General features: G+C 36.5%; 1 long non-coding RNA gene across 1 annotated transcript; it reads right to left on the bottom strand.

Annotated features, from left to right (window-relative positions):
- Positions 1–1,645: 1,645 nt before the first annotated feature.
- LOC132640921 (uncharacterized) lies at positions 1,646–4,902 on the bottom strand. The gene is made up of 2 exons (XR_009582496.1): positions 4,303–4,902; positions 1,646–2,052 (listed from the first exon to the last, which is right to left on the bottom strand). It is a non-coding gene; the product is annotated as an uncharacterized LOC132640921 (long non-coding RNA).
- Between the last annotated feature and the right edge of the window lie 6,849 nt (positions 4,903–11,751).

The raw sequence follows: 11,751 nt of genomic DNA, 5'->3' as shown, positions 1-11,751 counted from the left end.
GTTTCTACTTTGGTGACGTGAGAGTCCGATATCCATTTTTTATTCCAGAATCGTGGATTGAGTGACTGCATGGACTCCGTGGGTCCCCCAGGGTGGTGCCAGTTAGAACCCTCGGTGGGCAAAGATCTGGGGTCTCATCTGTCTGTTGGGCAAAGATCCGCGACGGGTGGCACTTAGACTTCGCGAGGCACCTTGAGTTGTGCTACCGATGCGTCGATATTTCCGTCCGGAGTACATGTGTACAGAGCATTTGCATGGCATTGCATTGCATACATACATTATTGCATTGCATAGCAGTATATATTGAGATGATTTGGTGTTGTACTTGTAATGTTGGATTCGGATTGGACCTATCGGGACTTGGTATAATTGGGATTAGATGTGCTACTTAGGCGATGACATGTACTTGATTACATTTGGATTGCCTTATACATGTAGATTTATCTCTTAGAATTATTCTTAGGATCGGTGATATGTTTGGCCTACAAAGGATGTAGGATAAGAACCTTGATATTATAATATGCGGTAAATAGATGTATAGTTTTGATCTAGTTGTTTATCCTGCTTATTTGTGATTTTTTTTACTGATATGTGTTTCTAACCATTGTCGACCTATGATACTTACTCAGTACGTGTTGATTGTACTGATACTGTTCTTGCTACACCCTTTTGGGGGTGTAGAGTGTTTTCAAGTTGTTGATTGCGACATGTCCGGAAATGCGTGGTGCCTATCTTAAAGGCCTCCTCCCACTTCATTCCGGGATGGAGGTTGAGTCGTAGAATGTTGTAGTAGTCGGGGTCATTAGTCGCTCTTGTACTAGTCTAGACTAGGTCGTGGGGAGTCGGAATAAATCTGTAATCATTTAACTGTTGTAAACACCTTCAATCTTAAGTTATTAAATGAATTGAATTCCACTGTTGATTGTACTTAATTATCTGATTTGTCAAATTGTCTTTATTAATCGAAGTATTATTGAATCGAGGGTTCGCCTACCGAAGAGGGAAAGGTAGGTGCCCGCGCGATCCTAAATTGGGTCGTGACAAGTTGGTATCAGAGCCTAAGTTACTAGTCTCACAAGTACAAGAGCAATGTCTAGTAGAGTCTTGTGGAATGGTACGTAGACGTCCGTGCCCATCCACGGGAGGCTATAGGGCATTTAGGAAATTTCCCTTCTTTCTTTCGAATCGTGCTACTTCAGTCTAATTGGTATCTCGATGTGCCTAATTGGTATGTCGACGATTTCAATTGGTATCTACACGGGAAAGTGAGATACGTCGTTCCAAATTGGTTATTCTGAGAGTGCAAATTGTCGAAAAATGTTGGATCTTACTATTCAATGGTACCGCCACAACGGTCCCTCAGCCGCTATGACGACACCGCTATAGCGTCTCATCTACTGCTATAGCGGTATACCCAATGTACCTCATGACCGTCGTGGAGGTCCCATCTCCACCGAAGCGGGACCGCTATAGCGGTCTGAGAGGCCACAGGTGCTGCGTGCCTGAAGATCAAAGCCTGAATTCCCCTGTTTCCAACCTGTTTCCGCTGTTTTCGCTATTTGACACACCTGATAAAAGTAACAGTATTCCAAAACATCAGTTATATAAAAACAAGCCCGACAAGGGCAAGGACCACTGAAGTCTCTACTGCAAACCCAACTACTATTACCAAAACAGGAACCAAATAGTCCAATATTCCAACAAGATATCCGCATATTAAGCCCAAACAAGGCTAACCACAACCAACAGAAATTGTTTCCAAAAACATCCAAGCCAACAAGGCAAACCAAATAAAAAGATTGTCTGCAAAAATAAAAGGCCCTACAAGGGCAACCAAGCATAATTAAAAGGGGGAAAAGGGAATCTCTCGGCCGACAGCATGCTAGTCGCACCATCATCATCCGAGCCGCCACCACCAACATCATCAAATCCACCCTGGTCACCATCCTCCTGGGGCACGCTCTCGAAGGAGTACTGCTCAGAGTCATCATCGTCCTCCACTGGCATCAGCATATTGGGATACATGTTACCCCACATTCTTGTTATCCTCAACTTGTTGTCAAAGCAAAAGAGAGTATGAGCTTGAACTGGTAATTATTTAGACACTCGAGAACAAATAAGTAAAGACTGAACTTAAGTCGGTTTTAGGCACGCCAAAGTTAAAATCGTCACACCATCAATTCTATTAAAAAAGGTGAAAAGAGGCTTCTTTTTTTTTAACTAAGGTGAGAACTCAACAAGTGCAGAGATTTTAAGCAAGTAATGACTTTTGTAAACCTCGACCTCATAGCATGCTTTACCTAAAATTATCCTAAAGGTTTGAAGGTAAGCTTACAAGTCCCACACGACATAAAACAAAAACAGCAGTGCTTAAAACACATCAGGAGGATATCTAATTCCCTGAAATTAGTTTTTACAGAAAACTTGATCATCTAAAGCACTTGGTAACAATCTTTTATATTTGAACACAACTTATTTGAAAAGACAACACATTAAGTTGGAGAAAATATCAAACTGAAATTGGTGAAACAAATTAAGCTGCTCTTAGACGATACTTCAAGAAGAAAAGATCTTTTACAGAATATTCAAACTAGTTTATTAAATACAAAAGAGGACCGAAAAGAAAAACTACACTATTTCGTGTTCAAACTTTTGGAAACTTGTTTTAAGAAAAAGAAAACTTAGTCGTCACAGGAAACAAATAAAAAGACCTGGAAACAACCTCAATTGTTCGATGTTACCCCTAATCCGAAATTCGAATTTTTCATTACCAAATAAGTATCAAACTGCCTGAGTAAAACTATCACTTTAGCATAATCTAGTTCTTATTAAACTAAACATAGAAGGAAAGGGATATTCTCCAACAAGTTAGGGACTCTTTACGAACATAAACAAAGACCAAGCTGAAATTTAGAAATCGCAACCGGGAGTTTCAACCATTTTTACATTTCAAACAACATAGGACAGAATTATCTCATATATACTCAAAGAATTCATTTTAAGACTTTAAGAAAAACAAAACGAAGGAACCAAATTAGCAGCTATGTCAAAGCAACTCCAGACCTATTTTTGTTTTGAAATAAGCCCTTAACCACTGAAGAATACTTTAAAGCTGATTCAAATTTTTCCCATAACAATTAAGGTAATTAACTCGTAACTGCATAAAATAAAATTAAAAGCAACAGAATCCATGTAAGACAAGAATTTATATGTTACATGATGATAACCAACTATCTCTTACATGAAAGAAATAAAAAAAATACATAAGGCATAACTGAAATAGTTCTATTATCGGGGATTTCAGAATTTATCAGCTAATCTCTAATAGTTCTGAGAAGGGGAACAAGGTTTCCAAAGAAAGTGATTCTAATAAATTTTAAGCAATGACAAATTTACTAATATTTTACAATAGAGAATCCTTTAAAAGAGTTTATATACACCAGCTTATCAAACAAGAGATGAACAGTGAACTAAACTACTCCATATCCCTGTTGTTAAAGATTGGTTCAAAAACAAAACTTGGTTTAAATAAAAGAAACGAATATGAAGTTCGGAAACATGTGAAAATCATTTTAAGATAAGTTCAGTATCAAAACTTAATCTAGACATGCGATTTAAGAGAGATCCTTTAAAAAAAGGAAAAAACAGAGATGGATTTTGGAAAAAAGATGAACACCTATTCGCAGCAGCCCTTTCAAACCTTTAAATCCCCAGCCTGGTCAAACCTCGACTTTTAAACAAACACCTACCATTATGAACAAAATTTGAAAGCAACGACTCATTTTAGTCTAGTGTTGAACTGGAAAGCGACATGTCAGCCATGCTAAATCTCATTTCAGATTTGAGAGGATTAGTGATTAAGCCTTAACCTTAAAAAAAAATTAGTCTCACTCAAGCTACTGTTGTTCTTAGCATAAACATTAGCAATAGAATTTTAAGGAGAAGAATACAAAAGCATACTATAACAGCAGCTTCATACTTTCGCATAAAAGAAAAGATCTTTATTTTATTTTATTGTCCAACTCAAACAAAATTGGATTCGAACCAATCTACATGAAATGGGAATGCACAGAACTAAAAAAAATATTCAAGAAAATACTAAATGAGCATGAAACATCACTAACTAGTGACATAGATGAAATCAAATTATACAATACAACTTGAAGACACAAAACATGGAATTCTAAGACTGAAAAAAAAAACACTGGAAAGTAATCTCAAATCACACTTTTCACACACAAATTAATCAAACAGATGTGAACTTGACCAAATCAAGAGAACCAAATATTTAACGAAGGTTACCTTGTTTGTGTGCAACGACTGAGGCTAAGTCGATGATGAATCCTACTTTCACCACAACACCCAAGTTTTAGTATTCAAATAGAAACAAAGCAGAAGAGTGAATAAAGAAGAGAAATCCGAACTGAGAAATCAGAGAACAAAAGAAGTAATTGTATTCAGATTTGTTGGGGAGATCAATCTCTGTCTAGATGGTCACCAAGACCATGTATTTATACTAAAACAAGAGGGTAATTGAAATTTGAAAATCATCCAAGGTGGGGGTGAGGGTTCGGTAAAAAAAAATGGAACAACCAACAAGTACAAGAATTGATGATTTTGGTTGAAAATTTTGATATTGCCCATCAAATCCCCAAGTTCTCTGGGATTCGTCATATTTTCAGCCGATTTGAAGGCTTTTGAGGCCATTTCGTGTGAGAAAAGATGAAGGGGCGTGGATGGGAGAGGTGAACAGTACCTCTGACATGGCTAGAGCTAGGAGAGAAGACTTTGGCACAGGTCTATTTGAAAAAATGAACAAAAACTGGGAAGGGGGGGGGGGGGGTTAGGGTGTCGGTAGCTAGTGGTTGAGAAAAAGTGATTCAAGTTTTAATTATTAAGTGGAGGTGATGTTTTTTTTATTAGTGATTAAGAGATTTTGACCTTGTTCAAAAGTTTTTTTTTTGACACTTTGACCCTTAATTTTATTTTTAATATTTTGCCCTCAAGTTTTATTTTTAATACTTTGATCCAGTCAATATAAACCCTAAAATATCAAAATTGGTCCAAAAACAAGGGCGCCAATAGCTGCACCGTTTTTGCTCTTTTTCCTCCTCTGTTCTTCTTCTCCTTCCTCAATTCATTCTTCCTCCTTCTTCTTCTTTCTTCTTTTTCATCCGCCTGTTCTCATTCTTTTTCTCCCTCCATTCTTCTTCCTCATCTTCAATTGCTGCTTCCCCTGCTTCTTCTTCATCCATTGTTGTTCTATTTTGAAGAATCTGCTCAACAAAAAAAAAAAACTAAACCACCAAATTTGCAATTTTTTTGGTTGGATTTCGTTAGTGTCTACATGGGCATTACTTCATAAGTATTGTTGCTTCCCCTGCTTCTTCTTCTTCCATTGGTGCGTCATTTTGAAGAATTTGCTCAACAAAGAAAAAAACGAAACCAATAGATTTTGCAATTTTTTGGCTGGGCATTACTTCAGAAGTAATTTCCGCTCATTTGGTAAGTAAAATATTGTTGTTTTGTTTCAATTGTTTATGTGGGCTTTGCTGCTGATTTTCCAACAATTTACAATAGCAATTGTATGTTGACACCCAATTTTGTCCCGCCTCTCTGCCAAAATACCTATTTTTAAGCTTCTAATATTTTTTGAAAAAAATAAAAATATATATATTATGTTTACTAAATTATTAGCCTCTTATCAATACCGGCACTTTATTATTCTATTACAATTATTATTATTATTATTATTATTATTATTATTATTATTATTATTATTTATTACTATTATTATAATTCATAATTTTTTATCATTTTGACATTTTACCAGCTTACGCACACACATCGCATCTATCTTTGCATAATTAAATAATAGCATTTTGTTTCAGTGCGAATTTTTGAAATATTATTGCACGGCTATTACAACGCCATTTTTTTTTATCCGAGCATTGATGATTGCATATTTTGTATTGAGCAGTATTTAACACAAATTGTTTAAACAGGTCTTTTATTTAAATTTAGAAGCCAAACTATTTTTTTTTACACTCGGACCGTATTTTTGACTCACCGGACCCCAAATCAAAGTCCGATTAACTCCTAATATTTTTTTTTGATTAGCCCATATCGCTTATCTTAATTTTTAGACTAGTCCATATTTTAATTCACTAGTCCATTCTTTTAATACCCAATCTAAAAATTGACCCGGTCCGCAAATGGACCGGGTCCGATCCATTTTGCATCCAAATAAGGGAAACCCTTTTCAGGGTTTCCCATTTCACTTTCCTCTCCACCCATCTCCGCCTCCCTCTTCCCCTTTCCTCTTCTTCACCCGCCACCCATCGCCGTCTCCACCATCCCCTCCATCATCGCCTCCACCACACCACCATCTCCCCATCGTTCCCTTCCTCCCCTTCATCCTAAAACCTAGCCGCCACATCTCTCTGACACCACCCCCACTGCCACACCATTGATTCTCTCTCCACTCCTCACTGCCGCTCCACTATGTTTCTCCATCCCACGCGTCTGACACCTCCACTACACCACGTTACCTCTGCCACCTCCACTTCCCACTACATCACGTTATCCTCACCATCACCCCCACCTCGTTTTGTCCCCCCACGCCTGTCCGTCGTCTTCCCCAACGCTCCCCTCTTTATTTACTTTTTATATACAAAACGAAAAGGAGAATTGGGGATATAAATAAGAGTTTTCTGTTAATTCAAGGGGGGGATTTTTTTTGGGGGGAGGAGAACACGGATGATAAAGTTTGCTTAGCGGTAGAAGCCTTTTAAAGATAAAAATCGAAAAACCCCAAAGAATCTGGAATTTCGTTTTCCTTTTCTGGTCACGAAATCCCCAAGAATTAAAATTTCCAGTCACTTTAAAGGAGAAGAACAACCTTCTTTTTTCGCCCTAAAACATTTCTTGAGTTTTCAGTTGAAAGATACTAAATCATCTTTTGTTTTGGCCCCTTGTTACCGTTGCGGGTCTGAGTGGATTCAAGCTTAGATTTCATAGTAATCGAGTGTAGATTCGAGACCTTCGCCTCATTTCGCTGCACACAAAGCAGGTAATCATTCATTTCATTTATTTTTTTCGCATTTTTGGTTGCTTGTATCTGTTTCAGTTCGTTATCCTGTGATTCAAGCACGCCGTTTTAGTTAGTTTTGGTTTAGTAGTCAAGCCTGCTTTATATGTTTTTTTTTTTTTTTTTTTTTTTTTTTTTTTAGATTATCTAGTCCTGTATATTGACTCAGTTTAGCCCCATTCGATTAAAATGTGTTTTTCAGATGTTGTCATAGTCTAATGTATTTCAGTAAAGCATGATCTAGTCGCTAGTTCCGTTGGTTTTCATCCAAACATGCCTTAAGAGTCTATTTTGGGTTGGTCTGCTTACGCCGAGAATAGATTATACATTGGTTTGGTTCTATGTCAGTCGTGATTCGTATGTTCTATTGCTAGAATTAATTAGTTATAAAATTTATGTGTCGTTTATTCTGAACCTGGCTATAAAATACGTGTTAGTCCCCATTCTACCTGTCGCCTGCGTAAATACTGTCAATATTGGTCTGGGTATTTATTTTGATGTCTTTATATGACTCATCAATGCATATGTGGTTCATGAGTGCATCAAGGCTAGTCTGGGTCATCCGCAAGGGATCTATGTAATTGTTCGATCTATCCTTACATGTCTGTTTTCTCTCTAAATGACAATCTGAGTTAGAACTGGTCATGTATGGCATTGTCATTCAAATGCAGTCCCTTCCACCTGTTTCCTAATAGTTAATCTGTGTATGATATCTGAGAATGCCTAATCTTGCATTTCACTGATAAATGAGTTTGTCTTAGGTCTAAGATGTTTTACATGAACACTTTGGTTTTGGATTTCTGTTTCATCTTAAATGCTGTGTTGTTTTAAATTCTAAACATTTAAGATAAGACCATGTTTAATGGCATCACTTGTACCCTTCTGTGTTTACTAACCCCTGTATTGTCGAAATGCATGTCGTGTTTATATCGCCACCAGGTCTTACTCTATGTTGGGTTTGTTAACATCTGTATGGGATCTAGTAATTTTTGCATAACATGGCTATATCCAGGTTTTCAAATTGGGACTTAGATGTGTATATAGGACTTGAAAATCAGGAGACATCTATTTGACATTTAATGTTCACAAGTAACAGTTTATGAGAGTCAACATTTTCCCTTTGTCTAATATTATCAATGAGTATGTTTGAGACATAATCAATCTTTGTTATACTCAAACCTTCATATACTGTCACCCCCTTAATGATGAGTGTAAGGATCAGATTTCAACGACACACCAGAATTAGGTTCAAAATTGATTGAATGAGGTCCTTACATGAAGACAAACTTTAAATGATCAACTGCATGCTCATTGGGATCTATGTGCCTTGCAGATCTGCATTTCCTTCTTGTCTATCTTGTTCGTAAATTATGTTTGCTATCCTTTTGATGCGTTATCCAGTGAAATCGCATTAGCAAACAACCACATTGTTGATACGATAGGTCGAATAGTAGCTCACTTTGTTATTGTTCGTGCGAAATAATTGAACTTGAAAGTCATGAGGTCCCAATGATGTGTTTGAATCATGTACTAGCCAAGCTATTAATCTTTAACCTGTCCTTCTGAAATTTTATCTCTATATGTTTGTCCTTATTCTTTTGATTATATTCTAATCCTTTTCCTTTTATTCTTATGTATGACCATCGTATGCGAGTCCGAGGACTCGTACTCCGCATTCAGTGTTGGGCCAAAAGCCCAACATAATACTCTCAAAGTCATCCTCAAATCAGTCCAGTCTGCAGCAAAACAAAAGAAACGGAAATTATGGGCTAAGGCCCAATAACGGGAACAGTTTTCGGCAGTCCTGGAGTGGGCTGAGCCCATTTTAATATCATTTACTCAATTGTTTCATTCTCATGTATTTGATTTATATTTGTGGAACTAACACTTTATTTGTTTGTTTCCCTAGCCAAACGAACCTTATTAGATTAGTATGGGACTTAGCTTTAGTGGGAGGGCAGTTAACCTAAGAAAGATCAATTAATTTCATTAGCTTCGAAATCATCTATAATATCTAATACTTATTTTGTTTAATTGATTTGCGAATAGCGTAGTTATATATTTTGAACCAAAGAGATTACGTTTATAAAATTTTTAAACGTCACTAACATCCAAATATATCACAGAAACATTTTTATCAATTCGATTATGCATATTTTGAATTCAATATAGTTAAATGAAGTTAATAAGAAAGAGCAAGAAAATCTATCACTTTTCTGCATTCCATTTCTAAAATGGTTTATATTAAATAGGCATATCTAACCAATTAAATTTTAAAGCATCATTTTCAGTATTTTAAACTTTGGCATTCTATCCCTAACAAATCTAGATTTTACACTACTATATCCATATAATATCACTTTATTCCAAGTTAAATGTGTTAAGTTTTTTTTTTTTTTTTTTTTTTCTCTTTAAATCATTATATTTTACAAGTCTCATTTCTAATTATTAATAACATTTATAAGTTTATTTTGAACGGACTACCAGATATTTCTTTAAATTAATTTAAATAATGTCACTATGTTTTCCTTCAAAACCTTAATAACATTTACAACCTATTTCTTTAAAATTTTAAGCATCATAGTTACATCTTAATTAATTAACCTAAGTTGGGTCGGATAACCGTAAGTTAACGGATTCTAAAGGATGCCTAACCCCTTCCCTTTAGGATAATATAGAGCCCTTACCTAGAATCACACTGGTTAAGCAGACTATTAATTGAGGTTTAGTTTTTTTTAACTTTGCTTTAGTTAACCTCTAGGTGTCCTAATTCACCGTTAAATTAATTAGGTGGCGACTCCTTAAAACAGAATAAACAGGAATCACCAATACGTCATACTCCCTAAATCTACCCGGTTAAAAAGGGGTGTGACAGCTTGGCGACTCCGCTGGGGACTTTAGGCTCTAACCATAACAGACTTAGGTTAATAGTTAATTTGTTGAATATCTTGTTTGTTTTCTTTTTGCCTTCATTATTGCTTTTCCCTTATATGGTTTTAAGTGTTTGTATTTTATTCCTTATGTAAATTTTTCTATGTAATATGTATATTATTGCTTTCCTTAAATTGGCATTTCGCTCATATTTCTTCCACTCCTGGAAAACTCACACATATTCACACACTTAAAGCGGCTTCGCAGTTTGCGCCCGTGCACTACTAAATTACCCCTTTAGTTGGATTGGTCTTGTGGATTTAGTCGATCGGCGGTGCAGTCGACGGCCACGGACTTTCCACTTCCAAGTTGTCCGCTTGGGGGAGCCTTGTGTCATAGGAAAACCATTCTTAGTCTACCTAGGGTAGAGCGAAACCAAAACCTTGTAAGGACATGCATCATTTTAAACCTAGGAAGCTTAATACCCTTGGTGTATTAAGTTCATTAGTCAACCTTACCAAATGTCCAAATGAGTCTATGACTCTAAGTGACACTACTCACTATCTATGTGCATTATTTGAAGGACAAATATGTGGAATATGTGGACCTAATACTCTATAGATAAATATTTCAAGGAAACTGACATTTTGTTGCAGGTTGCCGTGGAGCATTAATTAATGCCGGAGGTTGAAGACAACCAAAGGAAATTAGTGAAGTTGAAGTATTAGATATCTTAGGTTGATTTTGAGATGTATTATTGGCATGTAATAATTTTTATTCTTGCAAATTACTTTTAGGAGGAGTTGTGGAATGATACATAAAAGACATGTTTGTCCTTCAAATATTCGTTAGGCCTACCTCTGGCATAAAGAGGTCCCTTGCATTATAAAACGCGATGTATTATGCGCAATAATGTGTTTATATGCAATAATATGTCCTTACCGTATACTGACTCATTTTCTTTTTTTCTTTTTCTTGTTTTATCTTTTTCTTTTTAAAATTTATTTTCAAAATAAAAGGTTGACTTGTGCTAAAAGGGAACTGGCGGAGCATCCATATTTCACACGGTCTAAAGCCAAGAAATCAGATTCTGACTCATCACTAATCACCTGGTTAACTAAAAGGACTCGTTCTAAAATGGAGCAAAGTTTGATCAATGCAACCACTTCATCTGAGCCATCTCTTAGTTTACCAATCACGAGTGATCCCACATCCTCTAATGAACCAGAAACACATTTGGAGACCATTGCTCGTCTGGAGCGACGAGTTGCCGAACTAAGTCATATGGTACTTCATAACCGGTCATTTTCTCAAACACCGCCACATATGACTCCGTCCCAGGGAGTTCGTCAAACTTTGCCTGTGCCACATCCATTCCCAAATTTGGACGAATTTAACCAAGCAAATTATTTTACCACTTCTCAGCCAGTTCGTTCCGAACACCTCACTCAAAATGCTCCCTTTTTATTTACAACCACCTCTTCAAAAGCTCAATTCATACCGCCAGCACATGACACACATCAAGTTCCGCCAGTGTATACTTATACCACAGCTCCACCCATGACACAGATTCAAGGACAATGTCGCACAGATGTTGATCATTATGTCGAAGTTGAAAATGAGGCACGGTCAGTTAATGATGAAATGATAAATAGAAAGCTCAAAAGTTTGGAAGATGCCATGAGAAGTTTGCGTGGACTTGGTAGTAACCAAAGCGTGAGATATGAAGAATTATGTGCATTTCCTGAGGTAGAATTGCCACCAGGTTACAAGATTCCAAAATTTGAGAA

This window comes from Lycium barbarum, chromosome 5 (genome assembly GCF_019175385.1).
Source record: "Lycium barbarum isolate Lr01 chromosome 5, ASM1917538v2, whole genome shotgun sequence".
NCBI lineage: Eukaryota > Viridiplantae > Streptophyta > Magnoliopsida > Solanales > Solanaceae > Lycium > Lycium barbarum.
This window is presented reverse-complemented; position numbering and strand designations above follow the sequence as displayed.